The 13,241-nt window shown below is 47.1% G+C and overlaps 1 protein-coding gene across 2 annotated transcripts in view; it reads right to left on the bottom strand.

Annotated features, from left to right (window-relative positions):
- The window catches only part of MAP1A (microtubule associated protein 1A), a 51,937-nt gene extending 38,910 nt beyond the window's left edge, over positions 1–13,027 (bottom strand). The window contains exons 1-2 of one of the 2 annotated variants that reach the window (XM_061595102.1): positions 12,923–13,027; positions 4,529–4,630 (exon numbers count right to left, since the gene is read on the bottom strand). The gene's annotated coding sequence lies outside the window, so the exon portion shown is untranslated. Of the gene's footprint in view, positions 1–4,528; positions 4,631–4,954; positions 5,024–12,922 lie in introns of those variants that run through there. The other variant, XM_061595103.1, reaches the window with a different exon arrangement.
- Between the last annotated feature and the right edge of the window lie 214 nt (positions 13,028–13,241).

Below are 13,241 nucleotides of genomic sequence, written 5' to 3'. Positions count from 1 at the left end.
TTAATCTGTATTGCTGTCAAGCAGCCCGAACAGGGTGGCAAACTGAGTGGGACTGGGGCGGGAGGGTCAAGCATATGCTAACCCTATGACTCTTCAGACGCTGACCACTCCTGTGGATTGTGCCTCAGGCATGAATAAACTGCAATCCACTGAAATCAATGGGGGGGGGAGCACAAAGTTCCCCTATTCTCCACCTGCACCACAGCAGAGTATAGGATTTGGGTAGCTCCACCCTCAGTCACAGCACACCAGCACCAGGTCACAAACCCCCAACAAGGAGACTAACACTGAGCACACAAGAGCTGTCTGGGGGTTGAAATTACAGAGAAAGAGCACTTTGCACCGATGGGGTGTTGGAAGTGGGGCAAGAGCAACTCCTGTTTTGTTCTTTTATTTATGTTCCAGAAGGGAGATAGAGCTAGGGTCCTCCAGATGGATAGGCTTGACTACCTTTACCTGTGAGAACTAGGTATGCCTTTCTATCTACTATGTATTTCTATAAATAAACTAGCTTTTCTTATTTTACTAAGTCTCCAGTCTCAGTCATCCTGATGCAGGGTAAAAGCCTGCTTTCTTAGGTAAACGCACGCACACGCTGGCACACTCGCATTTCAACATCCACTGTTACTCTTTGCTGCTGTTGTGCTGCTTTAAACTAAATTAAGCACACACTCACACAGCAACATGGGGGACGCTCATCACAAACAGCCTGGCCTCAAGACTCCTAGGAAGAGCAGGTGTTCTCCGGACACAAACGGCCAACAGCGCCCTCTGCTCCACTCTGACAGTGGTAGATGCCAGAGCACCCCACACAGGTAAGCAAGGGAAGGGGGCAAAAAGTTACAAACTAGCAGATGTTCTAATGTCTCCCATCTCTCCCCCATGCATAAGTGCCTTTCAGTATGAACTGTATTTCTGGAACAGTCCTTCATCTGGAACAGCAGGAAGCAGGAGAGGAGAGGGCCAGCATGCTGGAATTCTCTCTGTTGGGAGGATACACTGGTTGGGCCCTCTGCTCCTGCCCAAGTACTGTACTTCAACACACTTTCCCCTTTCAGGATCACATGACAGTTACTAACCAGGCACACAAAAGGTGAGGGGAGCCTTTATTTTACAATTCCCCACAGTGGGGCTGCAACTCAACATGCTTGCTTTCCCAAACTTGTCTCTTATGCAAAGTTTATCTTGGTCTTCTCACACATGGGGAGAAAGGTGGAAGAAATGGTATGAGAATATCACGGCCCATGATTGGCAAGAAGATACTTTAATTGCTTTTTTGATCAAGTTACTAGTTTAGCAGATCACAACAAATATATCTTGATTTCAGCAAAGTATTTGGCAGTCTCCCATTATATCCTTGTTATGGACTGCCTTCAAGTTGATTCTGACTCATGGTGACCCTATAAACTGTCGGAGAGTGGCGATGCTGGGAATGGAGATTTCTGAGTGAGCTTATGTGTGTGTTTGAATCTTTGCTAAAGATTCTACCTTCCCTGCAAATTAGTCAGGCAGAGACTTTAAGCTTTAAAATAAGAAATAACTACTTTATTCTGGAAGTACATACTTGATAGGAAAGAGTCCTATATCAGTTAGATGCAAACAGCTAAGTTGGAGATGCAAAAACTAAGCCCAGTGCTTGCCCTCATGGTTGAGGAGAGGGAGAGACAAAGGAATATGTCTGCTCCCCTCTCAAGAGAAAGAAGAAGAAGGAAGGAGGGAAGGAGATGTGGTCAACATCCTCTGCATATCAGTCTAGCAGGAAGGGAGAGAGAGCAGGAGATCAAAGGACAGGTATTAGCCTAGCAATCAGGAGCTCTCCTCTCTAGCTACCCTTTTTAACCCCATGCAGCCTCAACCCACAAGTTGGAGTTGAACCACATATTCCAACATAAACAGGGTTTTCATGGTAAGCGGTATTCAGAGGTGGTTTACCATTGCCTTCCTCTGAGGCTGAGAGGCAGTGACTGGCCCAAGGTCACCCAGTGAGCTTCATGGCTATGTGGGGATTCGAACCCTGGTCTCCCAGGTCATAGTCCAACACTCTAACCACTATGCCACACTAACGCTCTTTTAATAAACTGTTAAATCATGTGGTCTGGATGATAGGTGGATTCACAGCCGATTGAACAACTGTGCCCAGTGCATGCTCATTAATGGCTCTCAGCATACTGGAGGGAGGTCTTCAATGGAGTGGCACAGTGCTCTGTCCTTGCCCAATGACATTCAACCTTTTTATAAATTACTCAGATGAATGTTTAGAGCTCATGTTTATCTAATAGGCAGATAACATGAAGCTGGGAGGGACAGCTATTATAGAAGGCAGAATCAAAAGTCTATGATCTGGACAGGATGGGACATTGGGCTGAAACCAGCAAGATGAAATTAAACAGAAATAATGAATTGCATTTTGGTGCAAATACTAGTATAGCAGAGACTTAGCTTGGCAGCAGTTCATGTGAAAAAGATCTAGGTCTTTTTACTGGTTAATCACAAGCCAAACATGAGCCAGCACTGTGGTCCAGCTGTTAAAATAGATTATCGTAAGCTACATAAGCAGAAGCAGAAAGTCCAACACATGAGAAGCAACAGTTCCTTTCTATTCTGCACTGGTCAAGCTGCACCTAGAATACTATGCCCAGTTTTTCTCCCTCTCTCATAACACTAGAACTCATGGATATCCAGTGCAGCTAAATGTTGGAAGATTCAGGGCAGAAAAAAAAGTCCTCCTTCACACAGCGCAGAGTTAAACTATGGAATTAGCTCCCACAAGAGGCAGTGGGAGGACTTTAAAAGAGGATGAGACAAATTCACGGAGGAGGAGAAGGCTCTCAATGGCTGCCAGCCACGACGGCTCTGCTCTGGCTCCACGACCAATACCAGTTGCTGGAAACTGCAGGAGGGAGAGTGCTCTTGTGCTCAGGTCCTGCTTGCAGGCTTCCCATGGTTGGCCACTGTGAGAACAGGGTGCTGGACTAGATGGGCCATTGGCCTCATCTAGCAGGCTCTTCTTATGTTCAGTTCTGGGTGCCGTGTCCAAAGACAGACACTGAAAAATTGGAATGTGTCCTCAGGTGGCATTCCTGGGTGCTTTATAAACAGTTTCCTATAAAGGTCATTTAACATTTATTGCCTTGCACACAAAAAAGCATCCAGTTTCCTGAGCCAGCACAGTAGAGTGGTTACTGTACTGGACTAAGACCAGGAAGACCCAGCTTCAAACTGCCAATCAGCCAGGAACCTCCCTGGGTGATCTTGGGCCAGTCACTCTCAGCTTGACCTGTCTTACAGGGTTGCTGCAAGTATAAAATACTAGAACAAGATCTCCCACCAGAGCAAGATGCAAAAGACAAAGTTAGAAAGAAAGAACAGCATGCCTCTGAGCATATGCTGAGCCTAGGAATTTCTTTTCAGTACCAGAATGGAACTGAGCTCACACTCATTTCATACATGGCTAACTTTCTTCATTTCAGTAGCCTAATTTAGGTGGAACAAATCATTTTGTTGCTGCTAGTGTTAAACAAGTGGGAGTCAGAAACAACTTGCTGATGTACTGCAAGTTTTCCAGAGATCTACCAGCAGATCCTGCTCTACCTTCTGCCCACCCCTGCTGATGTCTGCTGCTTTTAGTTCGCTCAAGGAAAGGGAGGACGTCAATGTAACTAATGCATGCATATATTTTATTGTCACTCTGAAATGAAAGTGTATACTTATATCCAACTTGTCTGGGGGATTGTTTTATTGGCTTTTTTCCCTTGGTAGTCTTCATCCTTTTATTTTATAGTTTATTTGGAAGTTTGCTTCCCACCTACACCCCCCACCCCCCCACACACACACCCCACCCCCACCCCCCACCCCCCCACCCCCCACCCACCCCCACACACCCTGGCTGTGCCATAACCCTCAGAATAAAAGTTAAAAACATTTATCCAGGCTACATCTCTGCTGGAAATAGGTTCTTGGCCTTCCTAGAGGGGATCAGTCCTACCCACCCATCCTGCCACCTTGTTTTGCCCTTTAGAAACAGAGGTGCTGTTATCTTGCACTGTGGAAGCACATATTTTTTAAAAAGCTATTTTAGTATTTGATATGCTGGTGAACATGTTGCGTAGGGAGGTAGTGGGCTCTCCACTACTGGAGGCATTCAAGAGGCAGCTGGACAGCAACCTGGCAGGGATGCTTTAAGATGGATTCCTGCATTGAGCAGGGGGTTGGACTCGATGGCCTTTTAGGCCTCTTCCGACTCTACTGCTCTATGATTCTGTGTGTCACTTTAGAAACCTTCCTATTTTTCTTTTATTTGTTTCCCATCCTAACCCAAATGAACCCCATTTCCCCTTCTGTCGAGGGTTTTGTCATCTTTACACATTACAGTCATGAGTCTCCCTTGCTGTAGCATCAAAGTGTGGTGGCCAAGTTGGGAGGGAGATAAAGAGCACATCACTCAAGACCCCCTCAAACCTAGAAGCACCTCTGTTCACAACTTCCAACTAGAATCTCAAAAATCAAGACAAAGAAGATGGGCACTGACCTTTGACCTCTGATGAAAAATGGGCAAGATGACGTGTAACAAAGAGTCTCAGCTGCTGATTCAGGTCACAAGAATGAAGGTCAATGTCCCATGAGCGAAGACCTGTTGAGAAAGAAAGAAAGAAAGAGGAATTGTGTCACATCCTGCCCTGGAAGAGACAGACCAAAGTCGCCTTTGTACATTGTGATTCAGAAAAAGGTAGGCCTGGGCCTGTATCTTGGGGCAGGGAATGGGTTTCACCACCCAACAAGAGCAAGAGTCCTGTTCTGTGCATCAGTTGCTTTGTTCCCTGTGTGAGAGTTCCCTGGGTGAGAGTCCAACAACAGTCCAAGCTTCTACACTCTAATCACTTTTCCAAAGCCCTTGACCACCCTGACATCCTTGGAGTTTGCTCTTTAATCCATGTAATCTGCCAAGGTTAATCACCTTCCTCTCCCAGCAGGGTGCAATCTGTCCTTCCAAGCACATGTTCATCCTCTCCAGATAATCCATGCAGCTGCTCTGATTGTACGATGGAAGTCACCTACAGGCCCATGAGTTGAGTTTCGTCAGTACTTTCCATAAAGGGTTCCTTCATACATACCATTTGCTTCAGTCACCTGACACTACCTTAATCTGAAGAATGGGCCTGTGTGACCCGCATTTTATTTAGCAGAGTTTTATACTAATGTAAAATTATCTAAAGTCAAGGAATCACATCCATAAACATTATGAGGCCCAATAAAACCAGCAACTCATTTAAGAAATCTGAAATAAAGTTGTCTTGCCCTTTCTAGAAGCCAATACAGAGGAGGAGAATGGACAACATGTGACCTTCCATGGGCAGAAAATTCCACAGCTGGGGAACTATTTCTGAAAAGCCTCTCGCTCTTACAGTGGCTCACTGTAGCTCATAGAAAACATCAGGAGACGTCAATACATGGGAAGAGGTATACAAGAAAATGGGTTCCTTCAGATAAGTAGAACGATAAGAGCCTAAGAAGAGCCTGGCTGCTGGATCAGGCCCAAGGGGGCCCATCTAGTCCTCCATCCTGTCCTCACAGCGGCCAACCAGATGCCCCAATGGGAAAAGGCCCACAAGCAGGACCTGAGCACAACCGCACTCTCCCCACGTGTGACTTTCACCAATTGGTGTTCAAGGCCATCCTGCCCCCAACAGTGGAGACAAAACATAGCCATTGTGGCCAGTAGTCACTGATATGGTAGGGCTTCACAGAGTTAAACACTAAGGGATTTGCTACCACAAGATGTAGTGCTGTCCACCAATCTGAACAGCTTTAAAAAGGGATTAAGCACATTCATGGAGGATAATGTTATTGATGGCTACTAGCCATGATGTCTGTATGCTGCCTGCAGGGTTGGTGGCAGCATTCGGAGAATACCTGCAAGAGAGGGCTGCTGCCCTCATGTCCTGCTTGGGAGCTTCCAGAAGCATCGTTTGCCACTGAGGAAAACAGGATACTGGACTTCCTAGGCCCCCTTTGGTCTGACCTTTGTGGGACTAAAGATAGGTGTCTGGACCAACACAGCTGTTGTTATGTAGCCCCATTTATAACCCTTTGTAGTAAACAAGATGGGATGTTATAAAAGCACAGATAAAGAGTGGGGAGATATTTCTTTCTAGGAGGCGGCATAGCTGGCATACCAACCAAAGCTGATGAAAAGTGTTTATTTTATTGTATTTTAACCTTTTTGTACACCACCCAGAGAGCTACTTGCTATGGGCGGTTTATAAATGAAACAAACAAACAAATAAATAAATAAATTTATGGGTCACAGAGCTTAAAGGGACATTGGAGGCCAGCTAGTCCAAACCTCTGCTAAATGCAGGATCTGCAGTGACAGCATCCCTGACAGATGATTACCCAGCCTCTGCTGAAACACCTCCAGTAAAGGAGAGCCCAGTCTACAGTCAAATCTCTTCACTGTTAGGAAGTTTCTCCTATGAATTAGCCAAAACCTGTTTCCTTGCAATTTCTACCCATTCAGTCTAGTCCTGCCCTCTGGAGCAACAGAGCAAGCCTACATCACATCTTCTGTGCGATATTCCTTCAGATAGTTGAAGACCATTAGCATGCCTTCTCTTAAACAGATCTGAATGCTCAGATTAGATCTGTAAGCACCTCCCCCAGCTGCAAATCTGATGTTTAATGGAGGTGTGCAACCCTATCTAGAACCAGTGAACACAACCTTTATGGTGGGATAAACAACCGACAAACAGCAACTCAGTCTTATCTGGATTAAGCTTCAGTTTATTAGCCCTTATCCAGCCCATGACCAACTTTCGGCACTGGTTCTGACATCCACAACTACACTTGATTAGATTAAAAAGAGAATTAAAGTTAATAAAAATTAAAGTTCAGTGCCATCAGCATATTGATGACACTCTGAATCCACAGCCACTTCCCCACAATTTGTGCAGATCTTTGCAAGAGTGCTATGGAACCCTGTAGCACAGGTGCCATGGTGCAGTGCAGACCAAGAGTCTCCCAACAGGGCCTTCTGATATCTGTCCAACCTGAAGCAGAGCCATTGGAATATGGTGCTTCCAACTCCTCTGCCAGACTGACAACCCAGCAGGATACCATGGTCAAAAACAGTGGAGAGAATAAAGTTGTACTTGCTATGTATTTCTCCCATCAAACATCAGCAATTAAGCTGACCAAAGCAGCTACAGTACAGTCCCCAAACTAGGCTGGAAATGAAACTGAAATTAGCCCAGATAATCAGCATTATTCAAGAATGTCTGGAGCCTGGTCCCAACCACCAACTTGAGCACTTGACAGAAGAGGAAAGGTAACTTGGACACTTAAGAAAATGGAAGGTACCTCAAATGGCCACCTAGTTCAAATCTCTGTCAGTCCACTCCTACAGGATTCCATCATCCAACCTTTGCTTAAAAATCTCTAATGAAGGAGAGTCCACCACTTTTCCCAGGCAGACTGTTTCACTACTGAAGAGCTCACATTATCAGGAAGTTCTTTGTAATGTTTAATAAAAATCTTCTCTCATCATTTTAAACTGTTAGTTCAGGTCCTGCTCTCTGGAGAAACAAATTTGCTCCATCACCTGTGTGACAGCCTTCAGATTTATTAACATGGCAGTCATACTGCTTCACAGCTCTCTTCTCTAGGCTAGACATATGCATTCCTTCAACAGGAAGGGGGTCTGAAGAACTGAGGCAAATGGTGGTGACGAGAAACAAACCTCTAGGCCTTATAGACAAAGTAAAAACTGACAAATTGCCAGTTGCTGGATGGCATGCACCTGAGAGTTCTCAAAGAACTTGAATTTTAAATTGTTCATCTTCTAACAAAAACAAGAGCAGCATCTGTACCCGCAGACTGGAAAGTGGCCACTGTAAAACCATTTTTAAAAAAGGGAGAGAGAGAGGGATCCTGGAAGGGACAGGCTGGCTAGCTTAATGCCTGTTCCAGTAAAACTCATGGAAACATTGTGAAAGATAAAGTTACCAGGCATATACAAGAACAAGTCTTGCTGAAGCAGAACCAGCATGGCTTCTATAAGGGTAAATCCTGTCTCACTAACCTATTAGAGTTCTTTCAGAGTGTCAACAAGCACATAGATAGAGGTGTTCCAGTTGACATTATGTACTTGGACTTTTAAAAAGCTTTTCACAAAGTAACTCACCAAAGACTCCTGAATAAGCTTGGCAGTCATGGAGTAAAATGAGAGGTCCTGTTGTGGACTGATAACTGGTTAAAAAACAGGAAGCAGAGTGTAGGATTAAATGGAGAGTTTATCATTGCCTTCCTCTGAGGCTAAGAGGCAGTAACTGCCCCAAGGTCACTCAGTGAGCTTCATGGCTGTGTGGGGATTTGAACCCTGGTCTCCCAGGCCATAGTCCAAAACTCTAATCACTACACCACACTGGCTCTCCCCTGCAACAACACAGAGGGTGAATCCATCCTGCATGTTCTTTTTCACTGCAGTAACTATCAAGGGTCCAGGAATGACTTAATATGCTCCGTTACCTTTCCTTGGTTGTTCTAGTTAACCTTTTATGATTAAGTTAATCATGGAGCAAGTTGCCAAATTCTTGAATTTGGCTATTCATATTAGACCATCAATTATTGTTTGATAGTCTCCATATCACCTGTGTGTTCTTTGGTCCTTTGCAATTTTTATTAGTATTATTTTACCTATTCATATACATTCCATTATGTTTTCTAAAATGAGGTTGTAATAATATGTTTTTATCTGATGATTCAATGGTCTGTTGACTGTAATAAAATTTGATTTTACTATATGCTAATGTCAGTTGCATAAATTGTAACTGATACTCCACAGAAAATAGATTTCCTCATGATGCTCCATAATATTCAGTTTATCATGGTGCTGCTAGACTGAATTAGCTCATACCCGAACAGAAGTGAAATACTGGGCCTGAGGAGTGTGCTAAGGACACCCAACTCTTCCTTGATTTATGAGAAGGGCTGGAAGTTCTTAACAGATGCCTGAGTCAGTAATGGATTGGATGAGGGCTAATGCAGTGAGAGTCCAGACAAGACAGAGCTGCTGCGAGGAGGCATTTCATCTTAGGGAGGCAGTTTCAGCCTGTTCTGGATGGAATTATACTCCCCTTAAGAATCAATTCCAGAACTTTGGGGTGCTGTCAGAACCTTCCAATAGTGTGGCTATCATAAGAACATATGGAGAGCCTGCTGGATCAGGCCAATGGACCATCTAGTACAGCATCCTGTTCTCACAGTGGCCAAGCAGATTGCCCATGGGAAGCCTGCAAGCAGGACCTGAGCACAAGAGCACTCCCCCCTCCTGCAGTTTCCAGCAACTAGTATTTGGAAGCATACCACTGAGCATAGCCATCACGGCTAGTAGCCACTAACAGCCTTATCCTCCATGAATTTGTCTAATCCTTTTTTAAAGCCATCTAAGTTGGTGGCAATCACTGCCTCTGGAAGGAGTGATGTCCACAGTTTGTGCTGTGTGAAGAAGTACTTCCTTGTGTCTGTTCTGAACCTTCTGACATTCAGCTTCATTGGAGGGCCACGAGTTCTAGTGTTATGAGAGAGAGAAAAACTTTCTCCATGTCCACTTTCTCCATGCTGTGCTTAATTTATACACTTCTGTCATGTCACCTCTTACTCACCTTTTCTCTAAACTAAAAAGCCCCCAATGCTGCAAGCTTCCCTCATAGGGGAGTTGCTCCACCCCCTTGATCATTGCTGGATGATCCTGGGCCATCTGCAGCATCAACCGAGGCTGGTTCACCAGGTGTGACCCCTCCACAGACAGAGGCGCCTTGACCACTATTGCCCATGTTCTGGCCATCCATCCATAATAATGATGTACAAATGTGTTGTACATTAAACCACCTTTGACGATTATGCAGAAATTATGCAACAATGAGTGCAAAATGCAGCTACCTAGGTTATTGCTGAATATATGAATATACCACAGAATATACCAGTTACAAAACAACTCCAGACTTCCTATTTTTCCACAGGCAGATTAGAAGTGCTGGTTTTAATCTTTAAAGCCCTTTATAGCTGAGGACCTGGGTACCTGGAAGACTACCCATTCCCATGCAAGTCCTTCTTCAGTTCCCTTTCCTGGCCTGCAGAGATGAGGCAGGTGGTAGCTGGAAAGAATGATGGTTCACCTGTTCAGTGATGGTGTCCCATCAATGGAACGCCTTCCCAAGATGGGTCTGTTCCACAGCAGCTTTGCTAAGTTTTTTGGGCTAAGTAAAGAGCTTTTTGATTTGTACGAACTTTTCACAAACAGCAATTTTGATCTTATCTGCTAAGTTTTGCACAGGCTGTTTTATCTTGCATGTCAGATTGTCCATTTTATTTTGGTCCCATTGCTCTTTTGAGTTTTAAAAAAATCAGATTCATTTACATAATTTACAAAGTATTGTACACTGCTTTAGAAACTTCCTTAAATATACATTTTTGAAACAAATTAGTTAAGAATAAATCTATGCCCTTCCGTGCAGATAGCTTAAAGACAGGTTAACTGCTCTGCCTCCAGCTCATCAGTAACCGGCCAAACCTTGGAAAGGATGCCTTGAATCTGTCACTTGAAAACAAGAGAAAGCAGCCCCTCTCCACAAACCATGCAATATGGAATGGCTCAGCCAAGCCGAAGGAGGGGGGGAATAAAATATGAAGGAAGGAAGTGATTTCCAAGTGTCTGAATGAGAAGTCAATGACAATGGCAATTCCTCACTCACTCCCTTGAAATGGCCCATCCAGATTGACAAGATCATCCAGAGGAGAGTCAAAAGGGTTGTATTTACTAGTTAGGAAAAGGGCCCTCACCCGCTTCCTGCTCACCATTCACAAGGCTGGGGGAAGACACTGTATGGTGGCCTCACTAGGAAGAAGACCATTTGCAAAGAGGGACTTTAATTCTGCTCCTGTTGAGCACTCACTGCAGAGGAGGGGTCCAGAAAATAGCAGGAAGACAAGATGCACTGCAGCACCTGCTTCCCACCACAGCCTGCCGCCACAGCCATCTGCCTCTCTACCTTCAGCAACATGCCATGCTCCAAGCTCATCTGCTTGCTTGCAGCTGTTTCCCTTCTGTACAGAGAGAAATATGTGGTCTGGTCTCTCCCATAAGTGGCTACAAAGTTTCCCAGGCACTCTTGCAAATCAGAGCTGCAACTGGGAGGTCCTTGAGTAACACTGCAGTGTCAATCCCATGACACTGATTAGCATTCTTGGGGGAGGGCCAGTATGGGCCATTTTGCTGGCAGCAGCCAGGCAAGCACCAGTGACACCCTCCAGGCTGCAGAGAAGAGGAGCCGACCTCACCTCCTGCCTACACAGAAAATGGTCAGTGGGCGTTGCATGTCTGTTCTGCCTGCAGGACACAGACAAGAAGGGTTCCACTCCAGTTGTGGAGCAATATTAAGGGTATGACTACTGTCTCATTCCTTATGCCCTTTCCTGTAATAATTATATGCAGGAATCATGTTTTTTGTTTGCTTGGTCCCATTAGTTCAAGGATCAGGAACACTGTGCAAGTGAGATTTCTTAAGAAAAAGTCACACCAGTCTAACTTTATCTCCCCCCCCTTTTTTACAGTTAGCTTGGTCGATTGGGGTGCAGATGTTCCAACAAGGTCCTCCACCATATTTTTTGTGAAAGGCTCCTAAAATGCATGTTAGACCAGGCTTGGAGAGTCCCAGACCCAGGGACAGGATAGGGCCTTCCAGGTCTCTGTATCCAACTGCTGGGGCTCCCCCCCCAGGCCACAACCCTCCTCAAGGGCCGTTTGCCAGCCCCTCCACAAATGCTTTGCCTCAAGGCTGGAATGTGTCCTTGAGCTGAGGCAAGGCCTCTTCCTTGACTGGACGGAGAGATGCGTAGGGTGTGTGGAGAGGCCTCTGCCTTGTGTGTGGCAGGACTGCAGCCTACTCTGCTGTCATGTCTGTTGACCCCCCCCACTCTTGCCTCTGCCCCTCCCAGCACTGGCATGCAGCCCCCAGAAGGCTGCCTTCAGTTTCCCCACACCCCTGCACTAGACACTACTACTGCTGCTGCTGCTGCTGCTGCTGCTGGGTACATTTGTAGTCAGTGGCTCAACATCTTTATAAAAGCTGTGGGAAAGGAGAAGGAACACTCATCAGATGAGCAGATGATACCCAATCAACCAGATTAAAGATGACTGTGAGACCTGGGCCAAAGCAACAAAATGAACGACACAGGAAAATGTAGCATTTAGGCAGGGAGAATAAGATGCACAAGCAGAGGACGGGGGACACCTGGCGAGTCAGTCGAACATGTGAGAAGAAGGGCTGGGCCGCCAGCGAAACATGAGTAAGCAGCTAAAAAGGCGAATGCGATTCTCGGTTGCCAGAAGAGGAACAGAGTATCCCACTGACGAGAGCCAAGGCCTTGCAGGGCACTGCGCGTCGAGAATAAGCGACTACGCGGCCAGACACCTGTTGGGCGGGCCCGCAGGCGGGACAGCGATGGGGCTTGGGGCCCAATGCACCAGCGAGCGGGAGACGCCGCGTGCGGGTGGGTGTCCACGCGGAGGAGCCAGGAGGCGGCACCCCCGCCCGGGAGCTGCTGCCCGGGGAAGGCAGCGGCTCCCGCTTCGCCAGAGGGCTTTCCCCAGGGGCTGGGGGCCGGGCGACCCACCTCCCCGGGCTGCCTGCCTGGGCCGGGCCTGTGTGGACTGGAGGGTCCGGGGGTCCCGGGAACAGAGCTAGCGCAGCAGCACCACGCTCGGCGGCGCAGGCCTGCAACTCGCCCGAGGCCGCCGGGATGCCGGGCGGAGGGTCCTGCGCCTTCAACCCTGCCCGGCCCGAGGGACGCCTGCGGGGTCGAGGAGCCCCGGAGAAGGAGGAGCCCCTCTCCAGGGTGCTGAACGCGCCGCCGCCCCGCGCCTTACCGCGCTCGAGGCTCCGGCGCAGAGACTCCCGCTCGGACTCGGTGCCGATCTCGCCGACCACAGCCAGCAGCGCGTGCCGGTGCCGCCGCAGCTCAGGCGGCGCAGTCCCCATGGCAACCGGAGGCCAACTCTGCCGATGCTGCAAGGGGCTGCCTGCGCGCGCCTATTAAACAACTCTGCCAAGCGCACGTGACCCAGAGACGCTGGGGCGTGAATACTCGTAGCTGCGCCCCGCCCGCCCAAGTCCCGCCTTGTCCCACGGTAGGTACGCCGCCGCCGGCTCCTCCCCTTTGGTACGCAAGCGGGGGTGGAGTCAGAG

Source organism: Rhineura floridana, chromosome 14 (assembly GCF_030035675.1).
Source record: "Rhineura floridana isolate rRhiFlo1 chromosome 14, rRhiFlo1.hap2, whole genome shotgun sequence".
In the NCBI taxonomy this organism is placed as follows: domain Eukaryota; kingdom Metazoa; phylum Chordata; class Lepidosauria; order Squamata; family Rhineuridae; genus Rhineura; species Rhineura floridana.
Note: the sequence above shows the minus strand (reverse complement) of the source record. Positions and strands in the feature narration are given on the sequence as shown.